Here is a 20,485-nt window from a genome sequence, read left to right on the forward strand (position 1 = left end):
CATGTTCATCAAGTTGTAGGAGCAAAAGAGTGATAAAACATTTACTTAATAAATAACTGTGCAGTTTTATGCTCTAGTGGTAGGCTAAAATGGACCGCTTCACAGAACTTAAAAATTCACAATGATTATTGACACTATTAATCAGAATTTGCCTTGTGAACAGCTCAGGGATCTGTTATATTAAGTTGTCATGTGGTTGCAATCATACCTTTTAACTGCCATCAGAGGTAACTGTCAGCAACACTGTATCTACTCTCCAGTCTATTATGGCTTCAGTCCCCCAGGGTTCCATCCTGAGTCCAGGGCGATTTGTATGGTACACTAATGACCTGCTGATTGTCTGCACAAAAGCGAAATCATACGCTGTTCAGGCAACACAGTGATTCCACACAAAAGCAAAGGACTGTCTAGTGTCAAAATAATACTGTACTCCAACTTTGATAAAGGTTTTTAAGCTGACTGCAAGGTACTATTTGGTGCTAAAGCATGTGGCTGAAATAATGTTTATTCAAATAACTAACAAGTTGGCAGTAGGTAAATTTCAAAGTGTGTGTGTGTGTGTGTGTGTGTGTGTGTGTGTGTGTGTGTGTGTGTAAAGGTGCTGTTCAGATATTTCTGCTGATGTTTGGTTCTAATTTTGAAGGGTATATGAACTAGCCTAATACCTTTGTTTCAGTTAGACATTTATTCATAGTTACTATTGATGCACACCTAAAGTAATGTATCACCAAAGAGTTTTCTTAATAGATTCTGAAAGTGTGTGGTGGATACTTTATCAGTCTGTCTACTTATGTATCTACTGGTAAATGTGGTCTATGCTTTGCCTCAGTGGGACTGTAGGGGCCAGATGAGGTCATTTCAGTCTCTGTGCAACATAGCCTATCCACATTGGCCTTCTGGACCTTAGGACATAGAAGAAGCCTGGTCTGGTCCCATCTACATTCTGTTCTGTCTTTCTTTGCCCTGACTCTGTATCTTACAGACTTAGTCATCTGGTGTGTGTGTGTGTGTGTGTGTGTGTGTGTGTGTGTGTGTGTGTGTGTAAAGGGCTGGTACCTTAGGAGCTGTGTCACTGTGTAGTGATGGAGATCCCTGCTGAGACTCTGACCCAGATTCTAAAGCATTTTTTTTTCTGCTGTTGTTGTTTGTTTTGTTTTGTTTTTTGAGACAGGGTATCCATGTGTAGCAGCCCTGACTGTCCTGGAACTTGCTTTGTAGACCAGGCTGGCCTAGAACTCACAGAGATCTGCCTGCCTCTGCCTCCTAAATGCTGGCATCAAAGGTGTGCAACATCATGCCTGGCCAGATTCTGCAGCTTAATCTAAGACTTGGCTTGATTTGATTGTTCATTTGTTTACTAATTCATTTAGCTTAAGCCTGTTCTTATATGCCAGCTCTTATGTTGGACTCTGGGATGATAATAAACAAAATTTATTCTCAACTATTAAGACCCTTGAGGTCTTGTAGGGTCTAGTGATTGAGTGGCCAGATGATAATTTCCAAATGTTTCACAGATTGTCAAGGATCCTCTAGCTCATCCTGAAAAAAAAAATATAAAGAGATGGTGGATTGTGTCAAGGTGGAAAAATTGAGATTTCTCCTCTACACTAATCTGCTTCTGGAATTATACATAACCCAGACCACAGGAAGCACACAGGGCACACATTCTATGAAATGTTAGTGGGTTGTCTGAAATAGCTAAGAAAAGAATCTGTGGCAATGGATGGTAAATTACAGATGTCAAGAGGAGGGCCTTTGGAGGCACAAGAGGTGGCTCAGTGCTAAGAGCCTTAGGTGGTCTTCCTGAGAACCTGGGTTTCAATTCCAGTACTTAGATGGCAGCTCACAGCTACCTCTAAATCATTCCCAGAGGCTTTGACATCCTTGTCTGGCCTCTGTGGGTACAAGGCACTCATGGGATGCACAAGTCTACATGAAGGTAAAACACTAACGCACAAATAAAATAAATAAATAAAAAAACAACATAGATTCACTCAGCACTTGGAAGGCTGAGGCAGGAGGATCATAAACCAAAGGTCAACATGGGATTACATAGGAAGACCTTGTTTTTAAAAAATCTAGGGGCAGGTTTCTGAGAATTTGAATGAGCAACCGCTCAGATCGCCACTCTATCGGAATTATTCATCCACTTCAAAACAAATGTGTAGTTATCTATGGCCTGTCAGGGCACATGGTGGGTACAGTGGATTCAAAGATAGCCAGGGCAGAACCAGGAAGGGCTCTGGAGACCGTGAACAGGTAGAGAGGATTGCAGCAAAGACTGTCATGTTGTGGGAAAGGAGAGAGCAGTAGCCTAAACTGCAGAAAAGGGAGATAAGAGGTCAAGGAGAAGGCACACAAGGGCCAAGTGTGCAAAGGCCTGGAGGGGAGACTAAACAAGGTGCCTTCCAGGGACTCTTCCCTTGTGCCCTCCCACCCCCCACCACACACACACACAGAGTTTCTCTGTGTGGCCCTGGCTGGCCTGGAACTCACTCTGTAGACCAAGCTGGCCTTGAACTCGCAGAGATCCTATTTGCTTGCCTCTGCCTCCCTCCACAAGTGCTGGGATTAAAGGCCTGTGCCACCAGCACTGACCACATTCCAGGGACTTAACTCTACCTGGAGTCAATGAATTGTCACCTGCAAGGAGGAGAACTTGAGATGAGGCTTGGTGAGTGAGCGGGGCCAGCTCCTGAAGCATTTTGAAGGGTGTGCTAAGCAGAGTGCTGTCTACCTAGATTCAAGGGGATTTACTGAGAGGATTTGAGTAAGGCGGCATGATGATGAAATGTGAATGTTAGAAAGATCATTCCAATGACATACTTCATGGGAAATTGGAGAGTCTGGGTTGGCAAGCCTTCTGTACTCATCCAGGTGGAAGACAGGACCAGAGTGCAGCAGTCTGTTCAGTGGACAGTGTGTAAGCTGAAGCCAGGCCTGGCCTGTGCAGGACTCCGGAGGCTGAGGTCACCGGATCCCTGACTCACTGGAGCTCAGAAATGGACGACATGGTAAGACGACTCAAAACAAGCAAAGTACATATGTATGTCAATCCAGCTAAGTCCTGACGGTGTCACTTTCCGTAAGTTTTACAATGGCACCGCAGCAGTTTTGGTTTCTGGAAAAATGAAGTGACTTTATCGTGGGAGGTACATGGGAAACACGGGCAAAATGCCAGGGAGCCCAGAGCTGAGTGGTCAGTGCTAGACACTGCTGCACTCAACGTTGTGACGTCTTCCTGCCTTCTTCTGTTTCGTTCCCTTTCAATGTCCAGCTTCATGCTTTTAGGTAGGATATATGTTACGTTTTGGTGGTGGTCTTTTGATCTCTGGGCCATGTGGATAGTGAAGGTCCTTCCCATTTTCTTCTCTCTTCCTGCCTGCGGCAGCCCTGCAGAATTCTGTGGGCCATGGCAGGATTATCCCTGGAAAAGTTGGTACTGTTGAAATTTTATTCCGGTTTGGGTGATGTTATAACCAATGAGAAGGAAGGCTGGTGACGACGGCAATCTTCTCTTCCTTCCCTTTGGGGCTTTCTGGTAACTGCAGCCTCTTCCTCATGCACTTGGAATGCAGTTTTGGTGTTATCCTTGGCTCTCCTCAGGGCAGCTCCTCAAGCGCTTGTGGGGAGAGGACTTGTATTTCTTTTCTACAGAATAAGCTTTATTTTTCACTTTGAGGGTATTCCAAAATCCTGTCATATTTTCCTTTCTGACATCTCTAAGACTCATCTTTCCCTGTTGGTCTCCAGTAACCAAAATCCTTTCCTATATGTTGGCTCCCTGAGTTCTGCTCCCTATAAATCTCTCCACTGTGGTCTGTGTTCTTGAGTTCTGCCTCTGCTAAAGCAATCTCCTTGGAGCCCTCATGACAACACGTTTTAAAAATGCCTTTGCTGGTTTCTCTCTGCATTGAATCTGACTTCAGGAGACTTTACTGTTCATTGCCTGATTATTTTTTCCCCTGCTGACTTCCCACATTTCTCTTTAATTTCTTAATACCTGACCTCCTCATATGTGTGCTTGTAATTCCTCTCCTTCACATTTGTTTTTCTAGGCAGTTTTAAAGCTGTCGCCTCCCTGGCCAAGAACATTTTCTTTCCTTTCTATATGCCAAGACAAGCTCCACACACATTTTGTCCTGCAGTCTTTTCCCTTTCCTAGCCTTCTTCCTCATGTGTGCTAATTTCCCCGTCTTCAAGATAACAGTATATCTTTCTAAAGTAAGGTGACATTCTAGACACATAAGAGAGAATATGTGGGAGTCCTCTGACTTCGTCGGTAACGCCTTCATTGATTTGGGAAAATCTCTGCTATTCATTGACCATTCCATTCTGCGATGGCCATCCCCGCAGTCCTGACCCGAGGCTCCCAGCCGCAACTGCCTGGGGCCTGCTTCTTATCACACCTGCAGCCATCTTTTCTTGATATTTGGCCTTCACAGCATTGCCAGGGATGTCTCCCAATCTGATCCATTTTCCTGCTTTAACAAACCAGAGCAACCAGGCTGCTGGCTTTCCCTGCCTTGTAGAAGAAAGACCTCTCAAGCCCTGCCACACCCGCTCCCTTCCTTGGCTCATTTTTCTCTCCAGGTCTTATACCTGGCTAGGCACAAGGGGTCAGAGTGACTGCTCCAGGCCAAATTCAATTTGAACAATTCTTTGTTATCTTTTTAAAAGCAAATTAAAAGACTGTAAAAATCTTGTTTTCTTGGCTTCAGCTCAGCAAATATGGTAGTGACGCAGCCTCTCATGCTTTTCAAATCGAGGGCAGGAGTCTAACAGTGGTGACCCCTTTTGATGGAGTGGACTCTCTTTCACTTTCCACAGCTCTGTGTCCTTTAGTATCCCCAACATTGAGAGAAAGCATCATTTTCTGTTTACCCCCACTTTATGCTTTGTGTTTCAAGAGAGATTATGCACTTGGTGTAGCACCAGACTTCTATGATCTTAGTACTCAGGAATCAGAGACCAGAGGATTGTGAATTTGGGAGCAGCCTGGACTATCGAGGAAAGTTCAGGCAAGAGTGAACTATATAGCGAGATTTCTTCCCCAAAACATAACAAAAATAAAACAAACAAATCAACAAACCCCAACAGAGGGGGCGGTTATACTACTGTGCTAAGTAAGACAAATAAGAGATGGGCAGATGTTATTTTATATGTAAAGAAACATTTGCGGGGAGAAGACTTCATGCTTTATTACCCTAGTCTCTGGAGGCATTCCAGTTTGGAAATCTAAGTGTTTTGGTGCTAAGCATCTCTGTTCAAATTCTGGTTTCATCAATTACTAGTTGTATGTCTTTGGAAAAATTACTTAAACATCCTCTGCCTCAGTTTCCACTTGAGCAAATTGGAGAGAGTGAGCACCCAGCAGAATTATATGAGATAATCTGTGCAGAGAATTTAACATCTCTGGATAGATAGATTGGAACAAACATGGAAAATGCTCATATTGCTATTGCTATTATTACTTTGTTTCCAAATCTAATAGTAGAAACATCAGATCCATGAGAGATATGATTTGAGAAGAAGGCATTTTGCTTCCTATCCGCATCTTCCTAGATGTGAGCCTGGTCAAGTAATTTAACCTCACTATGCTCTCGTTGTGAGGATGTTTAAAATCTTAGTAATAGCAACAGCACAATAATATCAGCCACATCTTTGGTCTTTAGCCATCATCTGACACACCATGGCACAGAGACAAATTTGTGCTCTGTGTTGTGAGTACTGGCCACTTTCTAAGTACTTGATAAATAAGTGCTCTTAATATTATCAGTCAGCCTTCCTGTCTCTTGCCAAGAGGATGCCACTTGACAGTCACAAAGACCCAGGGAGCCAGATAACCTGCTTGCATGTGATGTGAATCACCCACACTACTTTATGGATTTTTTAAAAATTGAGATATAACTAGAAAGCTTTAAAATTCCCTATTCAAGCATGCAGTCCAAATGCCCACCTGTAAACTGGTTATAGAAGATTCACCTAAGAGATAGTGGAAAGTATAGATTCCAGGCTTTTCCTCAGGCTCACTGAATCAGTCTCATGCATAGGGGTTTAGGATTTAAAAAGGTGATTTTGCCTGTCAGGGAGTTGGAAATTGTATAGAACATGTTTATATGACACTAATCTGTGTTCCTTCTCAACAGCATTATTCTAGAATGATATCTCCCCCACCCCCACCGCCTCTGTGGTATATGCATATGTTTGTGTGGGTATGTGCACATGGATGTGGGTGAGTCTGGAGGTGACAAGTTGATGCTGGGTATTTTCTTAAACTGCTCTTCCTCTTGTTTTTGAGAGAGTCTCAGTGAACCCGGATCTCAGATCCAGCAAGGCTGGCTGAAGTCGGTCTTTGCCCCTGCAGCACCAGGATTAGACGTGTGCCACTGTGCCTGGCTGGCTGGCTGTGACATGAATGCTAGGGGTCTGAACTCAGGTCCTCCCTTTACCAACTCTGTCATCTCCTCAGCTCCCGAGTATCCCTTTTCAAGTGTCTAAGTAAGGTCTTCTTTCTCTCCTCTTCGCTTCTTTGTCCTCCTCTTCCTCCTCCTCCCTTCTTCTTCTTCTTCTTCTTCTTCTTCTTCTTCTTCTTCTTCTTCTTCTTCTTCTTCTTCTTCTTCTTCTTCTTCCTCCTCCTCCTCCTCCTCCTCCTCCTCCTCCTCCTCCTCTTCTTCTTCTTCATTTGGTTTTTTGAGACAGGGTGTCTCCGTGTAGCCCTGGCTGTGCTAGAACTAGCTCTGTAGACCAGGCTGGCCTCTGACATTCTCTTCCTCATCTTCATCCTTCTCTTCCTTCTCTTTGCATTGTAGAGGATAGAGCCCAGGGCCTTGGACTAGGGGCCACTGAGCTGCATAGCCACAGTCTTAATAGATTTTACAACAGAGGGCATTTTCTTTGTCCATCTTGGTGTTCAACCCTGCACATGATCATACATATAGAGACTTACCACATGATGGAAGAATAGTTTATACATTCTTGGGATATTTGGGCTCAGATGATGCCCCTAAAAACATGCTCTTCCAGAGACCTTCTGTCCCTCACTATGGGATGGTCCCTTCACACAGGATGCCAGAGTCTCCCAGGAACTTATTAGCATGCAGATTCTCATGCCAGGCCACAGATACACAAAGCCAGACTGTTGTCCAGGAAAGAAAAATTAATAGCCAGATGACACCAATCAGCTGCTCTGGACTTTGAAAAAGATGCCCTCTCTCTGTGTGTCTGCAATGAAAGCTGTGTGTTGTGCTCATGAGAGTTTTCTTGGGCCTTGCTGTGAGCTGGGATTTGGAAGATCTGGGCTTAACTGTTTAAGCCATTACCCTCCAGCTCACTTGCTTTTAAATTGAGACATCTCCCTAGGGGAGGCACTGGAGTGTAGGCTTCTCTACAGACATCAATTCTGAAGGAGCCACCTCTTCTGTGTGCTCCAAAAGAATGACTTTTTCTCGGGCTAGGCTTGGCAGCTGTTCTGTTTTCTTGGAAGGAAAGTGTCTGAAGTGACTATGTGTACTCCTGGTAAGATGAAACAAGCGTGTAAAGACACCCACTTTGCCTTGCTCCTTTGTGTCTTCCCTCTCGTTTCTTCTCAGATACTGGTAATTGAGACTTTCATGTGTGAAAGTTCTGTTACACACTGTCAATATCTTATGAGAATGCTAGTGTCACTCTCTTGGTTACTATTCTATCGCCGTGAAGAGATACCATGTCCAAGGCAACTCATAAAAGAAAACATTTAATTGTGGACTTGCTTACAGTTTCAGAGGGTGAATCCTCTGTGACAGGATCATCACAGTGAGGAGGATGGCAGCAGGCAGGAAGACATGGTACTGGAGCAGTAGCTGAGAGCTTATACCTTATCCACAAGTTGGAGGGAGAGAGAGAGGGAGAGAGAGAGAGAGAGAGAGAGAGAGAGAGAGAGAGAGAGAGAGAGAGGGAGGGAGAGAGAGAGAGAGAGAGAGAGAGAGAGAGAGAGAGAGAGAGAGAGAGAGAGAACGAGCTAACTGGGAATAGCTTGAGCTTTTGAAATTTCAAAGACCACCTTCAGTGACACATCTTCAACAAGACCACACCCCCTAATTCTTTCCAAAACAGTTCCACTAATTAGGGACCAAGCATTCACATTTGAACATAGAGGAGCCATTCTCATTCAAACTGCTACATTATTCACCAATTGTGTGCGTGTGTGTGTGTGTGTGTGTGTGTGTGTGTGTGTGTGAGAGAGAGAGAGAGAGAGAGAGAGAGAGAGAGAGAGAGAGAGAGAGAGAGAGAGAGAGAGAACTGAACATCTGATGTCTCTGGGTAAATGAGATCAAAGTCAGTCCCTTGGGTGAGGCTTTCCGAGAAACTCCTAGAGATGAAAAACTGATTGCCTTCCCTGCCCCCTTATTTCACCTAGAACTAAGAGATGAGTAGCATTTTCCTTTTTCATCTATGACATAATAAATGTATTCTACAAATTGCTAAGTATATTAGTTACTTTTTGGTTTTATAGTGGCTGCCGGTTAAGTAACCACTGTCCTAATCAGAGATTGCAGCTCTACTGCTCCCAGCAGTGGCCCCATTGAAGGGGTTGCAGCCTGAGGGGTTCTGTTCCCTCAGGCACCGACTCCTTCAAAGCCACTAAGGGAAACTTTATCTAGATCTCTCTCTCTCTAAATAACTCATAATTCAAAGGTTGAGGTGGAATTCTGCTCACTCAGAGAGACTGAAAAGCAAGTAGCTCACCATCTCCCTTTGCTGGCGTCTTCCAAAAACCCAGCCATCCTTCTGCTCAGCCCCCACTATCCGTGGTTCCTCCCTACCACTTCCTGTCAGCTGCTTGCTGACTCAGTCTCCTGCTCACAGGTTAAATTTATTTAATCAAACAAATGCAACACATCCTTGCATTGTTAACAAAAAGCAGTAGGGAAAAAATGCAACACACTTTAAAACAATATTCCATAACAGGTTTCGATACAGAGTTTCTCTATGTAGCCCTGGCTATCTTGGAACTCTCTCTATAGACCAGGCTGGCCTTGAACTCACAGAGATCTTCCTACTTCTGCCTACTGAGTCCTGGAATCAAAGATGTGTGCCACCGCCTTCTGGCTTTATTTTTTATTTATTTATTTATTATTATTATTTTTTTTTTTGAGACAGAATCTCTCTATGTGGCCTTGGCTGTCCTGGAACTTGCTGAGTAGACCAGGCTGGCCTTGAACTCACAGAGATCTACTGGTCTCTGTCTCCCAATTGCTGAGATTAAAGGTGTGTGCTGCCATGCCCTGCAACCAATTGTTAATAATACTCCAATATGAAAAATACAGATCTTGTGATTGGAAGACTTTCCATTTAACTGCTATCTGTCATGTTAGAGAAACTAGAGTGAATGTGAATGATCAAATGTTATATAGGTGCTGGGTTCCTCAACGTGAGAACAGGGACAGGTGGGCATAGCAAGTATTTGGTCATTTTCCTCATTACGGAAAGTGGTGGCACTATAATATAATGCCTGTGATGATTTTGTTAGATAGGCTCTGAACTAGAAATCCTTCATCTAGACTACCTTTTGGAGAGGGTCGTTCTGTTCTATTTTGTTAATGACTCTGGGAACCAATCACCAATTGTCCAGGAACTGAACATGGCTTGGGTTGCTGTGCTTCTGACTTTCATGGGACAAAACATGGGTTCAAGTTCATCCCTAAATATTGTTATGTACTTGGTTCTTAGCTTGTCCAATCAGTACTCTGTTTGGGTCAACTCCATGTAACATTGAACAACATTTTGCATTCCTGGACTCTTTCCTCATTCTCATACATCCCACCTTAGCTCACTTATATTACAAACATTATGCACACAGATTCACTTGGATTTAATTGCAATTATTATTTTTTATTTTTTCCTGGTACTAAAAAATTGATGAAGGAACCAAGGATATTTAGACATATTCTCTGTATTCCTATAGTCTCCTTCATAGTCTGAAAAACCACAGACTTCACTTAAAAGGCAATGAATCCTCCATCAGGTTTTCTTTAAGCCATGTATTTATCAGGATCCCCACTTGTGCTGTGGCTTAACTTTATAATCTTTGATTTATAATTTACAGCTGCTGAGAACCAGAGGGAAGCCTACTCCTTTGGAAGAGCATTTCCCTAGATTACTTCACCACTGCTGGGGATCCCCTTGAACACTGGTCCCTGAACGCCAGCTTCCAGAAGATTCCATGGATGGCCATCCAGTCTTATCCACTGCAGTTTTCCCTCTGCACTTCCTTCTTTAATTCCTTCGCTTCAGCGAGGCTCTCATCAGGGTCAGATCAGAGATGGACCAGCTGGACCACAGATTGGAGGACTGACCTCTTAGAGTGCCAACAGTCAACAGTGTGCTGTCCGACCCATAGAAAGATAAGAAGAAGAAGAAAATATGCTATGTGGAAGGGAGAGGAATGGTCTGATAATTCCTTAGAGGCTGAAAGTGAGGAACAACCAAATTTAGAGGAATGTGACATTTTCCTGCAGGGCTTCTCTTTTGTCCCTACTGAGATATATAATCTGGGTGTTTCTGCTGGACTGTGATTCAGGAGACTAAGTCTTCTAGTGGTCCTCCTGCTAGTAAGAAACACCAACCCATTGGTCTCTGTATTGCTTCTCTGCACTGTAGATCTGCACTTTTGACCTGGAAGATGTTGGCCTTGACTCTTGTAGGATCAAGGTCAATGATAACAGTAGTTCAAACCTTCCCCAACTTTGTGTTTATAGATCAGGTGGTGACATCCTGTACTGAGTTTGTTAGAGCAATGGAGTCACAGGGTGGAACTGAACTCTTAAAATATTTGGCTAACTGAACTCTTAAAATATTTGGCTGAAACATGATATTGCTAGTTATGTAGAAGACAGCATTATGGAACATGATTGGAATCATGAAACAAGTTACTACTGGTTATATTTTGCAATCCAGCAACTCGCTAAGGACAGTGTAGACTCTACAGAAACTGGGAGCAGGTAGACATGGTTCTTTTCTCATGGAGCTTACACTCCAGTGTCCCTGTAGGTGTGAAAAACAGTGGCTATAGCATATGCATGGCCACTAGTTGGGGAGGAGTTCCTAATGCTGTAGTCATAGCCAGTGACCAAGTATCTCTAAGCCTACCTTTTATAAGCAATCTATGGACATGGACTGCTTTTCCCTAGCCAAAGTCCTGGGATATCAGGGGAAGTGCTTGAGGTTTGCAGCTTCTGGGGAGGGAAATATGAAATGATTTAGACCAGGGAACAAAAAGGGATGGGATTCACAACCAACTATTGCTTTTATTCTGTGTAGAAATTACAGTATGAAATATGCTGGGCTGGGAAACTTTGACACCTTGGTATTATTCCTTCCTTCCTTCCTTCCTTCCTTCCTTCCTTCCTTCCTTCCTTCCTTCCTTCCTTCCTTCCTTCCTTCCTTCCTCTCCTTACTTTCCTTCTCCTCCTCCTCCTTTTTTTTTTATAATACTAAAAAGCTATGTGATTGTAGGCAAGCCATTTCCCATTCCCTGTGGATGTCTCTTGAGTGACTTTAAAAGCCCTTCTAGTTCTGAAAGTCTTTTTGTTGTTGTTGTTGTTGATTTGTTTGTTTTTTCAAGACAATGTTTCTCTGTGTAGCTTTGGAGCCTGTCCTGAAAGTTTCTCTGTAGATCAGGCTAGCCTTGAACTCACAGAGCTCCACTTTCCTTTGGCCCCTGAGTGAGTGCTGGGATTAAAGGTGTGCACCATCACCACCTGGCACTCTGAAAGTCTTAACATCAGGCCCTGGGCTACAGGGGTCAGTTTCAAAATACCCTGCCTTCAGTTGCTAGATCATATATATTCAGTGTCTCCATAAACTTTTTTTTTTTTTTAGATTTTTTGAGGGAATGTCTGTTTTATTAACTTTTTAAGGGCACATTGAGTTCTCCTGTGGAGTTAAGAAGACCCTAACTCTAAGTCCTCCTTCACTGTGGCTTGCTGCCTTTCCTCATGGCCTTTGCTTGTTCACATCTCTACTGAGCTTATGCTACGTGCTGTGCATCAGATACGAGTTGGGTTTGGAGATACATGCTGAACCCGACACTTCCCAGACTCCCTTCCTGTTTCCAGAGAGCCTCCCCTTTCCTTCTACCTTCTGGCACTTTCTTTGGCAGGAACCAATTGTATCTAGGCAGTGTGCTGTAGCACCCTTGACGTAACCACATGCAAATAGGGACCACATAATCCCTAAGCAATTTTATCAAACACTAAGATAGACATTTAAGTAACCATTCAGACCCAGGGTTACCACAAGAAGAACGTTCTCCAGGTATAAGGAAGAGGACATTTTCCTTCCAGGATGTGTGCAGAAGGAACACCCTCCAGCTTGTGGAGAACACCAAATACTCTACTCCCTACAACCTGTCCTTGCCCAAGTAGAAATAATCTAAAACCCAAAATACTTCCCAGTAAATAGACATACTTTCTATGCACTGTTTTTCTCTATACCACCCTCATGGCTTGCCACTTCTTAAAAAAGGAATGGAAAAACACTAATCAGACAAAAACGTTGCTGTGAGCTCTGACCTCATTGGGAATCCTTTTAGCAATTTCTCATTTCTATTTTATTATCAACAAATCCACTGAATACTTATCTTTAAGTCCAGGATACACAAAACAATGGAATTTCAGGCTCAGAGCTGTTGACATATACTATTTGTTTTGAGTCTTTTTGTCACAGGGAATGACTTCAGACATTTCAGTTTAATGACATAAGTGGGGAAATGAATGACTCTTGACTTTCACTTCCTTTTTCAGTTCAGGTCAAGGAATAGGTACCTCCAGATAATGTCTACACTTCTCTATGACCAAGGGCTCTTACTGTCTCTATTGCCTTTCTTTATTAGGTTTATATCACTACCAAGGATAATATTCATCTCCTCTTCTTGTCTTTATTTCCTACCTGGCAAATATATTAAAGACAGTATAAAGTTCATGAGATAAGCTTTTCTGATAAGAGGTTTGAGAAACAAAGGGCCAAGATTGTTCTATTTTAAAAACAGTGGAAAGGAGTTACTCCATACAACAGGGCCCATGTAGGAAGTTTATTGAGGGAAGGGGAGAGAAGCGGCAGAAAAAGGGGCAGAGATCGGTCCCTGGGGCTGAGAGTGAAGGAAGAGAAAGAGAGAGAGATGGGAGGTGTACAAGGCCCGCCTTTTATATGGAAACATAGCGGACGTGCACAGGGGTGCTCTTAGTGGCTGCAGCTGAGGTATACCCTGTCAGGACCCTAAGGGCAGGCCAGTACAGATGCCTGAATGCTAACAAAGATAAACAAAATAAATGAAAAAAAAAAAAACCAACTTAAACGATTAGCAAACATTCAACTATAATTTTTTGGAATCCATATCTAGTGTATCTTTTCTGTTTTTTTTTTTTTTTTTTGTCTTATTGATTTTCTTTCTTTTTTAGTTTATTTGTATGTTTTGATTTTTGTTGTTTTTGTTGTCGCTTTTCACTTCTTTTGAAAGAGAGATAGCAGGAAGTTGGTTGGGTAGGGAGGTAGGGAGGATCTGTGTGGAGTTAGAAAGTACATGATAAAAATATATTGTCTGAAAAAGAACTTTAAGTTTTGTGCTTTAAGATAGAGTCACAGGTAACCCAAATGGACCTTGTGGCTGAGGCTGGCTTCGAATTTCTGATTCTTCTGCCTCCATATGGGTAGACCACTGGGATCACAGTCATGTAACCATGCCCAGTTCGTTTTCAAATGTTTAGTGCAACATTCCTCCATTTCTGCGGAAGTGGAATCAGTAAATCCGTATAATTCTAAACATCCTAACGAGGAGAACAGTCTGTTGAGCATTTTCACACTCCCAAGAATCTGAATATTAGCTCTGTGAAGACAAAATCTAGAGATGATAGACTGCTCTTCCTGCTTCTCATTTGAATGGTCTGGTGTGTTGTAGTTCCAGCCATTGACCTTAAAGCAACTTATATATGTTTTCTTTATCCCTAAAGAGAAAGGAAAAATCTGATTTTTTCCAAGCAATTAAAACTCTTCTGCTTCAGGTAGGGTGGAAAGAATGAGGAGCTATGTCTCCCTGTATATAATTGCAAGGTTCATCTTTCTTGTTTTAATGATTGACAGAAAACTGATAAACTGAGACATTTCCTTGTTAAGGGTGAATGTACTCTCTTGGTGGTCCCATTGCTAATTTGTTTGACTATTTTGTACGATTTCTTACTCTGTAATGGAAAGGTTTATTAAATACGAGGGTGGCAAAGCTTTCTGAATACTAATGAACTTATTTGCCAAAATTTAAATGTTCTTCTCGCTAGTGAATGTCTGTCTCACTTAACAGGAACCAAATTGAATAATGAAGAAAATTAGACTCCAGTGAACCTCAAGAGAAATCGTGTGTGAATTGTAATAGAAAACTGAGGGAGAAAAGGGTCATATTTTAGAAAAAAACACTAGATAATTTAGATTATTTTAAAAAAGGATGAACTTAGGGAAGCTCAGGTCTTTTCAAAGAAACACACATTCAGTCAATTAATTAAAAATGCTGGTTTTCCCTCTACCCAAGCAGTCTATACCTATTGCCATTCTACAGTAAAAGGAGGGCAGATTAGGTGGGAAATGCATGCTAGGTTTCTGTGCTTACAATTCACTAAACTTCTTCTCGTGTGAGGATCTTATATACCTGTGATGGAAAGGGAAAATCGATAGCCTTGAAAAATGAGCACTATTCTTCAGAGAAGTTCAATAAAAAGATGGAATTGGGGGAATTGCTGCAATTCTTCCTACAAGCATAAGATAACGAGTGTGCCCTCACACTGATGTGTTTAATTCCACCATCTCAGTGTTACAGCTAATGAAGTACATGATCATGATGCCTTTCCTCTGCTAGCATCCAGGGGCATTGTGGGAACAATATGGTTGCCCTCCTGACCAGGAGACAGGGCAGGGGAAATTCGGCAACCATACCAACTGCAAAGCATGGTCAGCATAAAACACAGGGTGTGTGTGGAGTAAAATCAAGCAGCTAAGGAGAAGTGATGAGAAGGGGGAGGTGACAAGGAGCAAAGATGGGAAATGGACCTTTGTCCCTGACACAAATCCGAGAAAGGGACACGTTCGCTGAAAAAGTAGGAGGAATGAGGATCCTGAGGCTGAGAAAATAATCAAAATGAAAATAATGAATGTCTCCAGTTTTCAAAGGAATTCTTCCTGAGGTTTTTAAAAATTAAAGGTAAATAAAGAGGAAGGGCAAGGCCCTTGGAGCCTGTGGAGTTTTTAAAATAAAATAAAACATAAAAAAAATGGAAAGGTAAATGCTGTTCCAAGAAAACAATGGACAAGAAAAGAAGCCCAGAGTAAAGAGAGATTCAGAGTTAAGTTTGATTTCAACCCAGAAGGTGTTTTTTGGACATCATGCTGGACTTCATCTCTGAAGGAGAAAAAAAATGGTTAATTTATCTCAGAGTAATACTATTTTATCTGAGGATGAATTTTCTTTATTGCCCCTGATGAGGTTTAAAAAACAAAAACCAAACAACAACAACAACAACAAAACTAGACTTTGATTGCTCCTGGGCCGGGGTGGGGGGGCACTTTCCAGTTACAAATCTCAATTTCCCCCCTTATAATGATAATTGGGTTTCAACAAGCAAGTAAACAAACACGGAGACAGAGACATATCTCTACCATGTCAACTCCTGGCCTGCTCTGACGGAAATAAAGGATTTAGTGAGTAGGGATGGAGGCAGAGGAACAAGACAACAGAACAGAGGAAAAGGCTGCACACCCAGTACGATGGCCCAATTTGTGGGAAATCAAATGAACAATTGGGTTTGAAGGACGTGTGCAATAAGGAGACTGGAATAATAAGATATATTTAGAAAGGGGAGATTACTTGGGGAAGCGAGGGTGAATGACGAATTATGTGGAGATGATTAAGGACTAAGGAAGGCAGAGGAGGGAGGACATAATTGGAATGGGAAACAAAATGTGACCAAGAGGCTGTAAAAGGCAAGTTCCAATTCTGCATGGCGACTCACCGACCTCTAGGGAAGGCGCACAAGCTGGAGAGAGAGGTGGAAAAGACCCACACCGTTCATGGTTAACACATAAAGTCAGGACAATAGAAGAAGCAGTAAATGTCACTCTTCTTTCGGAATGAAAGCACCTCCAGAGGAGTGCATTAGTCTGTGTTCGCCATTCATTTATGAGGAGAATAGTCTTCGTCTCCCTTTGTAGAAGGTTGATTTATAAAATGATTGCTATTAACGGAAAGAAAAGGTAAGCATTATCCGGGAAGTTAAGAAAAGATTGAGACTAGAGTAACTGAAGTGGGGAGTATGTGAGCAAGCCTCTTCACAGCCCTTAATATAAGATTTCCAAATTTCACCTCCCATAGAAGAACTAGAGACCAATTATCCAAATACAAGCATAGGTAGTGAGGAGGGAGGAAGTTTAAGTTGTAAATATTTTATAATATGTTTTCTGCAACATTTTGCCCTCCATAAAAATGGTTGCCATAAGTTAAAGAGCTTCTGGGTGTTATTTGAAACACTTACATGAGAGGATTTATAGCAATGTAAAGTAGTAGACACAACGTTAATTGAAAAAAAAAAAGTTCATGTTGGGAGTTGCTCTAAGTGCCTGTGATTTTCCTTTTACTTTCCCCTGTTTGTGCTTAGGATTCTTTGCAAGCAGACAGCACAGACCCCCTTCGGAGGGAAGCTGATAAAGTAATTTAGCTGGGAAGGCTTAATGAGATAATGATGCTAGGACCAGTTAACAACTAATAAGCATCTAACCACGAGGGATGATATTGTTGCTTATTAATTATAATGATGATGTGGAGGAGAGAGACAAGGTGGCCCTCACTTAGCAGAGAGGACTCGGGAGTATGGCTGACTCCCAGAGGCAAAGCTGCCATCAGAGGACTTGAGAATTAGGTCAACACTTAGCCGAGTTGGAAAATTTGTGTCTGCTGGCTTATATGGCCACCACAGAGCTGGAGGCCATGAAAATAATAATGGTGGGCAGAGCTGAAGTAGAGTCCTGTGTGACTTCCAGGATACATGCAGAGGCAGACTCCAGGTCAAGGTTTGGGGAAGTCTTCTTGATGATAATTCCCACAGTAGTCACTCCTGAGTAGACAGACAGGTGTCCAGAATGAACTGGGTAGGCTTCCAGGTGGATGACCTTGCCCTTCACCAATGAGTCTGGTGAGTCAGACATGAGGTGTAGCTATTCAATTGGTTTTTCTGTTGTTGTTCTTGTTCTGTTTTTCAAGAAAGGTTTTCTCTGTGTAACAGTCCTGGCTGTCCTGGAACTCCCTTTGTAGATCAGGTTGGCCTCACAGAGATCTGCCTGCCCCTTCCTCCAGAGTGCTGGGAGTAAAGGCATAGACCACCACCACCCAGCTGTTTTTTTTTTTGTTTGTTTGTTTGCTTGTTCGTTCATTTGTTTGTTTTTTAGCTTGCTTTAGAGAAGGAGCCCAGAAGATTTTTCTTTCTTTCTTTCTTTCTTTCTTTCTTTCTTTCTTTCTTTCTTTCTTTCTTTCTTTCTTTCTTTTTTCTTTCTTTTCTTTTCTCTCTCTCTCTCTCTCTCTCTCTCTCCCTTCCTTCCTCCCTCCCTCCCTCCCTCCCTCCCTCTTTCTTTCTTTCTTTCTCTCTCTCTCTCTCTCTTTCTCTCTCTCTCCCTTCCTTCCTCCCTCCCTCACTCCCTCTTTCTTCCTTCCTTCCTTCCTTTCTTTCTTTCTTTCTTTCTTTCTTTCTTTCTTTCTTTCTTTCTCTCTCTCTCTCTCTCTCTCTCTCTCTCTCTCTCTCTTTCTTTCTTTCTTTCTTTCTGTTTTTCTTCCCCTGCACCCCCAAGGTACATTGTCTGCTGACTTGGTTTTAGAGGTTTGGGGTGTTAGGAATTCACCTGACTCTGTTTCCTATATGCCCAGGCTGCGGAAACTGTAGCATCAACACCGTGGAGATGTACTCATCTGTAGAGGGTAGGAGTAGAGAAGGCAGGTTGTGGGAGTGGAGGATAAACTGTTATGGGGAAATGCATCAGGCTTTTGGGAATTTTAGGACTCCTCCAGGGAGGCCTAGGATCAGGAGACACAGGTCCAGCTTGGAAAAGTTGATTGGGGGCCCTGGTAGGGTATATGAAACTCATCTCCTTATCCCCAGTCTACCCCAACAACTCTGGATGGGTCCTGAAGCCTCAGCTATTGCCAACTTTATCCTGGGTCTTTTGATCCGCCTCTGCAGCAACAAAGGTGATTTTCCATGCTTTCTGGTGCTGTCATTGGTGAAATGAGGGCCATGTCACAGGATTTGACTTAGGCTATGTGATAATGCTCATTGAGTATAGTATATCTTGTAGTAGTAGAGAATGGTATTCTCACCACCAGCTTAAGGGACATCAATTTCATTTTTTATTGAACATGCGGCTTGAAAGTGGCAAGAGGTGAAAAACAGTGGGGCTGGAAAACATCTCTAATTCTGACCTTCCTACCAGTTCTGGGACCTGGAGCAAGTCCCTTGATCCTCTGAACCTTGCTTCCCTCATTACAAAAGGAAGGGCTATTGAGGAGGATCTTAATAGTTATAAAGCTATATTCAGCTTTGTAATTCTATTTTTATATACGTTATATTTGCAATCCCATGAGACCCTTTATGAGAGAAGCAATTGACCATCTCTATTGCCTTAAGTTTGTGGTTCAGAGTAGAAGCTTAAGTTCCGCTCACTAATTGATCAAAGGCAGAACTTCTTAGTAAGAAGCAGCTATGTGGAGCCCCATGCCAACCTTAACTTAAGTGCTTCTCAGGTGATGAAGTCCATGTAAAGATGAAACAAGTCCTTTGATATTATATAGTCAATAAGAAATATAGCCAATATTTAACCCCAGGTCTCCCTGATATGAAAGCCATGTTTACCTCTCATAGTTTAAAACACATGCTTCAATCATTGAAGCATGAGAAATTGAGCTGGTGTCTAAATAAAGCCTTTATCCCTATGTGCTTCTGCCTTTGGTACAGGAAGGTACTCTACATGGTACCAAAGAGAAATGTAAACACCAACCCGGCCACAAACCCTTTGATCTACGATGCTGTTATGTCTGCAAGATATGCTGGGACAATGGTGGCACAAAGCCTGTTGGAGTAACCAATCAATATATGATTTGATTTAAGGACAACTCCATGAAATGTCCAGACCCAACACTTCTTGGGTGACCAAAAACCTGAGACCAATAGCTCAGGGACCTAGGATATAACCAAGTACTACTGCTCTAAAAAAAAAAAAAAAAAAAAAAAAAAAGCAGTAAAATGACTCCTAATGACATTCTGCTATACTCATAGATTGGTCTCTTGCTGGGCCATCATCAGAGAACCTTCTTTCTGCAGCAGAGGGGAATATAAAGACCTATAGCCAGATGTTATGTAGAGAGTGAGAGACATTGAAATAGCTTTAAATGGGACGTCTCCATCAAATCCCTTCCCTCAGGGCTCAAGGAACACCACAGAAGAGGAGGTAGAGGGAATATAAGAGATAGAGGGATGGAGGACACCAAGAAAACAAGGCCCTCTAAATCAACATGAGCAAAGCTCATATGAACTCACAAAAACTGCAGCAGCAGCCCAGGACCTGGACAGCTCTGCACTAGGTCCTCTGCATAGATATTATGGCTTCCAATTTAGTGTTTTTATGTTTTTGGGGTTCCTGAGTGGGTCTCTGATTCTTATGCTTTTGGGGGCTCTTTTCCTTCTGTTTATTTTGTCCAATTCCAATTTGTTAGTTTTTGTTTTATCTTACTACATTATAATTTATTATTATCTCTTAGAAGCCTGTTTTCTGATGAAAGACAGAAAGGGGGTGGATCTAGATACGAAAAGAGGTGGGGAGGAAATGGGAGGAGCAGGGGGAGGGGAAACTGTAATCACGATATATTATCTGAGGAAAAAAACAATTTCCAAAAAAAAAAAAAGGAAGAAAAGCAAAAATACAAATGAAACAAAAACCACAGTGCTTATTTTCTATAGCTTATGGAACAAGCCACTGAAAGTTTTGGCTCTCTTAAAGGTTCTCTACTAGTTAGTGAGGTAGGTAGGCACAAGGCATGGAGTTAGTAAAGACTGCTGATTCTCATATAAACAGCTCTTTGATTCCAGTAATCCTGCTTCCTATCACTTGACCAGTCATAGTAACATGATTGCATAAAAAGCACCATGCTTGAAACCCATCTGCCATGTACCTGCACATGCCTGTTTCTTCCAGCATGTTGAAGGAGAGACACTTAATCCAAGCAAAGAGAAGCAGATGACTGAACTTCACTCATCTACCCAGTGGTCACAGAACGGGCATCCCTCCACACCCCAAGCCTCTACTCAGTTGGGTGTGGTGAAATTCTAGCACTTAGGAAGCTTAAGTAGGAGAACCTCACGTTGGAGCCCTGACTGGGCTACATAGAGAGACTCTATCCTAAGCAAAACAACAACAACAACAACAT

The 20,485-nt window shown here is 42.4% G+C and overlaps 1 long non-coding RNA gene across 1 annotated transcript in view; it reads left to right on the top strand.

Moving 5' to 3' along the window:
* LOC114693459 overlaps positions 1–11,630 on the top strand; it is a 45,476-nt gene extending 33,846 nt beyond the window's left edge. Inside the window, exons 2-3 of the long non-coding RNA XR_003734555.2 lie at positions 2,878–3,014; positions 10,088–11,630. This is a non-coding gene — a long non-coding RNA (uncharacterized LOC114693459). The remainder of the gene's footprint in view (positions 1–2,877; positions 3,015–10,087) is intronic.
* The last annotated feature ends 8,855 nt before the right edge of the window (positions 11,631–20,485 follow it).

The sequence above is a fragment of the Peromyscus leucopus genome, chromosome 3 (genome assembly GCF_004664715.2).
Source record: "Peromyscus leucopus breed LL Stock chromosome 3, UCI_PerLeu_2.1, whole genome shotgun sequence".
NCBI lineage: Eukaryota > Metazoa > Chordata > Mammalia > Rodentia > Cricetidae > Peromyscus > Peromyscus leucopus.